Source organism: Camellia sinensis, chromosome 2 (assembly GCF_055761805.1).
Source record: "Camellia sinensis isolate YWXY chromosome 2, ASM5576180v1, whole genome shotgun sequence".
In the NCBI taxonomy this organism is placed as follows: domain Eukaryota; kingdom Viridiplantae; phylum Streptophyta; class Magnoliopsida; order Ericales; family Theaceae; genus Camellia; species Camellia sinensis.
Window position 1 is genome coordinate 111,031,005 of NC_138962.1, and position 6,953 is coordinate 111,037,957.

At 39.9% G+C, this 6,953-nt stretch overlaps 1 long non-coding RNA gene across 1 annotated transcript; it reads right to left on the reverse strand.

Moving 5' to 3' along the window:
• Positions 1 to 314: 314 nt before the first annotated feature.
• On the reverse strand, positions 315 to 1,055 carry LOC145819652 (uncharacterized). The gene is made up of 2 exons (XR_014360421.1): positions 811 to 1,055; positions 315 to 712 (listed from the first exon to the last, which is right to left on the reverse strand). It is a non-coding gene; the product is annotated as an uncharacterized LOC145819652 (long non-coding RNA).
• Between the last annotated feature and the right edge of the window lie 5,898 nt (positions 1,056 to 6,953).

A 6,953-nucleotide genomic window follows, 5' to 3' on the forward strand; every position in this document is an offset into this window, starting at 1 on the left:
AAAAAAAATTAAAAAAAAAAACCATATCCAATTCCAAGTCCGTAGCCCTTTTTGTTGTTTTCCTGAACATTATCAGAATTCCTTTTACATTTACGCTGTGTTCAGTTGGAGAATTTGAGAAGAGATTTGAAAAGGAAAAGAAAAAAGATGTGTGAAACTAGGTAAAATGTAAGTATATTTTATTCATATTTCACTTATATTTTTTATTTCTCATTCTAAATCTCTTCTCAAATCTTTAAACCAAACACAACACTGACGCTCTGTTTAGATAGCCCATGATATGATACCATAAATTTTAGCAGACGAATTCCACGGAATCAACAATAAATATATTATCTCGAATTTGGCTAGAGGGCAATAAAAACTAAAACACATGTTTATTATTTCACATTCAAAGAAATATATCCTCATTTTAGGAACTGAAAAAAAACAATATAGAGTACGACAAAAAACCAGAAATTGACTAAACTGTAGTTAGGCCCCCTTTGAATTCGGAGTAAGGGGGCAATAATTAAAAGCTTCAATCAAAAGGGAAGAGTAGTTATGATGAAAGTTTTAAGCTTCTCAAGGTCGAACTAAGCAAAGAAAGCTTGCCGGGAGCTGTGTGCTTGTAGTCTTTCTCCAATGCTGTCACTTCCAGAGATTGCAACTTTGACTTCTCTTTGTCATCCTTGTTACGTCCTTTTGTCAGCTGTCCGACGCCAAACGTGCACTAAATAACAGGAATAGGACTTTGTTTCAGTCATACAATTTGGCAACCATAAAACAAATATATATACGTACAGAGAGAGAGAGAGAGAGAGTGCTCACCAAGCAAACACCATAAAGTGCTCTGGTGTTCTTGCCACCGGTCAAGTCTATTGCAGATGCATAATATTTCTTAGCTGTCTGAAGGTTTTCCAGTCCACCAAGTGTGTAAAGCACCTGTTCAAGCCAAAGAATGCAAAAGATTCAATTCAATTGATATCATTAAGAGTTCAGCTTTCCTTAAAGTTTAGAACTGGAGAGACCTTGATAACATGCAACAAGCGTGGTTTAAAAAAAAAAGGGCACAACTTGAAAAATCTAGAAATCTCCTAGATGTTGATTTGTGATTATGTATCAATTTTAAGCAGTAAACAACAATCCCAATCAAACAATCAAGAGAAATCGACACAACGATTTTACGTGGAAAAACTACAATTGGACACATCCAATTGTGATAAAAAAACCACGGGCAATAGCCACAAAACAATCCATTAAAAAGATATAAAGGAATTACACAGGTATACTCTCAATTACCTAGCGAATCCACGCCCGAATTGAACCAGCCTCTATGTGTCTCTTCCAACCCCGTTTTCACCTTGGAATTGTCTTGATGATGAGCCACTCAAAGCTTCAGGCTCGAATTCTTCAGAATCCACCGAAGAATAACTCTCTCTTTTGTGTAGAACAAACAAATAATCCTTTGATGTATACTCTTTAAACCATGAGTTGAATACTCAATCAAAACATCAAAAAAAACTAGCAAAATATCCCCAGATATCAACCCTAAAACCCAAGAAAAAGATCTGGAGAAGTAATCCTAGATTTGGAGCAACTTGTGAATTTATAGAATCTGAAATCGCGAGGTCCGCTTGAGCGTGGAAATTGACGCTCGAGCGGGGACTCTATATGACATGTTCCGCACTAGGGTGTACGCTCGAGCGGGGAAATGGACGCTCGAGCGTGAAAACATAGATCACAGTATATTTGCAGACATGCATACTTCTTGAAATCACCATTCTCTGCTCGAGCGGGGAGGCAACTTTGAATGCATTTTTGCATTTTGTTTCGGAGGCGCTGCCCCTTGACCCCGCCGTGGCGCTGCCCCGGACCCGCCAAGGGGCGTTGCCTCTTGGACTCCAGCGAGCTGACCGGGCAGCTCGATCCCCGTCATAATCAGCGAAGTGGCAATCTTGAAAGCATTAACATCACAAAGTTCTCTGCAAGGCACAATTCGAGTTGGATTCGCATCTAAACACTCATAGCCTCATTGAAATAAAAAGTGCGAAAACAAATACAACTTAAAGGAGTTTTGTCAAACAGAGTTGCCAAGAATAAAAACCTAACACAACTAATCCTGGGGAACCTAATTAAACCTTAGTGGATTGTACCATGCAATAGAAACTTTCAATACTCTTATAAACAAGAGAGCTCTATGTGCCAAAAAAAATAAGGAGAGACCTATGTAGATCAAACAAACAATAATAATAATCACCTAGTCACATTTGACAGCACTTTGATGGTTCACCCAAGCAGCAGATTTAGACTATGTAGTGTAAAACCAAAAGAACAGAAAAATAATCAAGAAGAAGAAATCGAGGACCACAATCCCAAAGTATCACTCAATATCAATGTCAATAATCAATATTATTCATCAAAATCTAATTAATGTCACCAAAAATAGAATATACAACTAATTTATTAAATTTTAAAAATAAAATAAAATAAAATAAAACTAAAAAAAACTTTAAAAGGAAACAAAAATAAAATAGAATAAAATCCCTGTTTTCTTTAATTGGTTGTCATCCAATGCCTTTCCGATCTCCATCACTAGTTACTTGCAAATGTAAATCTTCAGTTTGACAGCCCCGTCCAAGCCAACTAGAACCCAAAAACAATTTAATCTTCAGTTTTAATATTGCATCCCAGTTTGGGCAATTTTTGACAGCCCCGTCCAAGCCAACTAGAACCCAAAAACAATTTAATCTTAAGTTTTAATATTCTATCCTAGTTTGGGCAATTTTTGACAGCCCCGTCCAAGCCAACTAAAACCCAAAAACAATTTTTACCAAGTGAAAAATTCATTAGCGAAAAGAAGAACCTTGAAGGGGCGAACTCTGTCCACTCAAAAAGCCAGGTTCAGAAAAGCACATAATTTCAAATGGCCAGTTGCGCTCGATTTGTTTTGGCGGAAAACATTTTTTAACAAAAAACATTTTCTAAAGAACTTTTTCCTATATTTGGTTGCATTCTTGAAACTAATGCAATAATAGTTGCGTTAAAGGTGGTAGTAGTAGCGGCGGCGGGGTGAAGGTGGAGGTGGCGGCGGCTGAGGCAGCAACAGTAGTGATGGTGGTGGTAGTGATGGGGTGGAGGTGGTGGTGGTGATTGTGTGGTGGCGGTAGTGGTGGCGGTGGCGGTGGCGGTGGAGGTGGCAGCAACAGTAGTGGTGTTGTTTTAGCATGCCATGAATCTGTTTTGGGTTGGTTTGATAGCCTCTTGCATGTCCCTTGCACTTGTAGTGTAATTCCATTCATTGGCCTAACCTACATCATGCTTTTGACTATGATTCTAGCATGATTTTGGCTTAACTCTGAGAAGCTTTTGGTCATGTTTTAGCATTCTCTATGTCTCATTTGTGTTGTTTTGGTCATGCATGCATTGCTTTGTATAGCCATGGTTCAATCTTGCTCACTAGCTTTGTGTATTGAGTCTACTAGCATGCATTGCTTGGACTATCTTCATGATTTGGCATCATTTGTTATGTGATTTCAGAGCATATTTCACTGTCATTCACTTACATCTTTCACTTTTTTAATGCATTGGAGAGTTTGTGCTTTGTGCTTTATGCCTTAAATATGAGCCCTATATGTATGCCATCATGCCTAAGCTTTTGGGATGCCATCTCAGTGGGTTTTTGGTCTTATTTTGTCATGGTCTAACTCTGTTTTTGGTCGGTTAGGGCATCCCTCATTTGCTTCTTACACTTGTAGTGTAAGTTCTCTTTGCTAGCCTTGCATGCCTAATGAGTGAGCTTGTTATTCTAGCATGTGTTGACGTGGTATTAGCCCATTTTTGGTGTTATTTTGACATGCCATAACTCTAATTTTTATTGGTAAAGTCATCCCATGCTTCGCTTTGGTGGGTGTAATGCAATCATCCTTATTGGCCTTGTATGTGTCATGTTTTGTGCCTTCCATTCTAGCATGAGTTAGCCTTATTCAAGCATGTTTCTAGCCTTGTTTTGGCCTGCCTTGGGACTGTTTTGAGTCATCTTGGCCCTTTGGGGCTTGCTTGTTATGGCCATGGTGTGAGTCCCTTGGCTAGCTTTAAGCTTTGAGCCCACTAGCATGCTTTATCTGTCATATATGCATGATTTAGCATCCTTTGGAATGTAATTTCAGAGCTTACTTCATTGCTACATTCTCACATTTGTTACCTCTTCATCATGTTTAAGAGTTGTACTATTATGTTTAAATCATAGGCCAATGCATTGAGCATGCATTTCCTTATTTTTCAAGCCATCATTTCAGCATTATGGCCATTGTTTTGGCATGACTGAGGTCCGTCCATATTCGGTTTAAGTCCATTGAGCATGTTTGTTTGCATGTTGTCTACATGCTTGTGTTGCATTGCATGTTTGCATGCTTGACATTGCATTGTGTATGCCGTGTTATTTGTTGCATTGTTGTTTGGATAGGGTGTTAGTCCAAACACGAGAAATGAGGGACGTTTCATACTTCAAGTGATGAAACGTGCCTCAATTCTTGGTCGCCGACGCTCTTGATCATACATGATAGAGATCAAGGCATTTATGTGTTTTTGTGCATTCATTTGACATTGATTTGTGCACACTCGGTTTCTTTGGCCATCATGCATTGAGATGCGTGATTGATGGCTTAAGGGCCGAACACTATACTCCTTTGAGCCTTAGACATGATAAGGAGTGTGGTTGCGCACATATTTTTTTGCAAATACATTGCCATGCCTCTGTTAGTACTCTGTTGCAGCAAAAGAAGAATTTGCAGGAATCAGTGGTCGATCGACCACTTAGTCTGCCGATCGACCATCAAAGTTGGCCAATAGCCTTGAAATTTGGCCGATAGCCATAAATTCTGGCCGATGGCCACTCCCCTTGGCCGACCACCTCTTAGCATGTCGATAAGGTGGATCAGAATCATCTTGGAGGTTGGCACAGTTTTCAGAAGTCTAAAACAGTGCAAACAGAGGCATCACGAGGCATGGCAGTGAATTTCTGAGTGAAGCCGACAGAGCACGCATGCATCCCTTGTCACGAGGCCATTTCAGTGCTTTTGATAACTTAGAATAGTTATTTGTTTCGATTCGGTTGTGTAACAATTAATTAGCTTGTTGGTTATTTTATTTTGGTTTGTAATTAATTAGCTTAGCCTAGCTAGTTAGTTGATTCATTCAGACCCTCCGTCGAGAGGGCGAATTTTGTAATAAGTGTGCGTGAGTGTGTGAATGTCTTCCAACCCCACGTCTTTCTCCCTTTTACTTATCAGCTTTTGATGGTTAGTCTTAGGGCATATTTCAATACATTACTTGAATACGTGTTCAAAAGCATGTTATCATGTTGCATTTCACATGATATCTTAGAATAGCCAAGCCTATTTCTAGTTGCATTTTGCATGTGTTGCATTAGCCATCTTAACATAAACTAGGATCATGTATGATTTCTAACTAGTTCTCTGTTTTGGCTCGGAGTACACTGTAAGTGTTTAAGCTTTAACATCTTGCATGAGTGTGAGTTTTACGATGATAGCATGTTTGCCATGAGGCTAATTGCTTAAGTGATATAATTGCATGAATGCTTGTGGATGAAGGTTGGATTGCTTGTATTGGAACAATTCATCGAAATGCGAGTTTTAAGCCCACTTGAGGTGGCAAAATCATGTTTTCTAAGCCCACTTGAGGGTGGCAAATCCACGTCTTAGCCTACTTGTGAGTAGCACCTTCAAACCATTTTCAAAACAAACATGAGATATTTTGTTCCAACTTAGGTGATCTAGTCTATACTTGTATGCTGTGCGCATCACATAGTAATTCTAGCTAATAAACCGGAATAAGAACACATGTGCTTTCAAAAAGAAAATATCATGCGTAGTGAAGGCCGATCCTTCGATCGGGCGAGCGGGGGTGCTCATTGCATGACCTTCCCCTCTCGTACCCAAGTTCCCGAGCTGAGGCAACTTTGGTGATGACGGACACGTGGCCTTAGGCACGAGTCAGGGTTTTCTAAATTTTCCAAAACAAAATATTTAGGTGGCGACTCTGTATCTGGCAAAGCAGTCCATGTTTGGCACTTCTTTATTAAAATCAATTTTCCAAAACGATTTACCGAATTTGGACTTGTAGACACCCAATTTTTGACCATCCTCAAGACTTGGTTGTGCTTGCAGGTACATCCAGCCACAAGTTCGATTGCCCATCGAGTGCTAGACTTTTGCGGTGGAACGTCACAGGTTTGAGCTTTCCAAACCCTGTATTGTTTTTGCCCCATTTTTGGACCATGTGTTGGTCCTTCCAGCATAATTCTCTTGGTGCACTGTCGGCCATCCTATGCTACTGCCGGCCATGCCTTTGTTACTGCCGGCCATTGATGAAGCCTACCGGCCATCAATGAGCCACTGCCGACCACCACTGATGGCCGGGTGGCCGGCAGTACCCTTGTCTCAGCAGGTTTCACGCCAGATCTTTTGAGCCAGTTGGTTTTCACTCATCTCTCCTCCATACACGTGTATGGAGGGATGAGCCCCTTTCCAAGCTTGTTTAACAAGCTTTGCATTGTTTTTCTTCTATATAAGGAGAGGCTCTCCCTCCCTACCAGGGGGTCAGCCATTTTTTTAGAGAAGTTGTATCTCTCTCTCTCTCTCTATATATATATATATATATATTTCTTATTCTCTTTCTCTATATTGCATGGAATAATGCTCTAAAGCCTATTTTTCTTGCACTTTTGCGCTACAACACATAGAGGTACACCACCGTCTTTGATCTGAGGTTCTTGGGAGTGTCACTTGAGCTCTGAAACTTGGTTTTTAGCCTCAGAGCTTGCAGTTTTCGAAGTTGAACTTCAAGGGTGAGTATATTCCCCTTTTTAGCATTTATTTTTTACCTCACTTTGGCCATCCTCGCATATTGTTTTAGGCCTTGCTTTCAACTGAAAAAAGTTATGTTTTTGCATG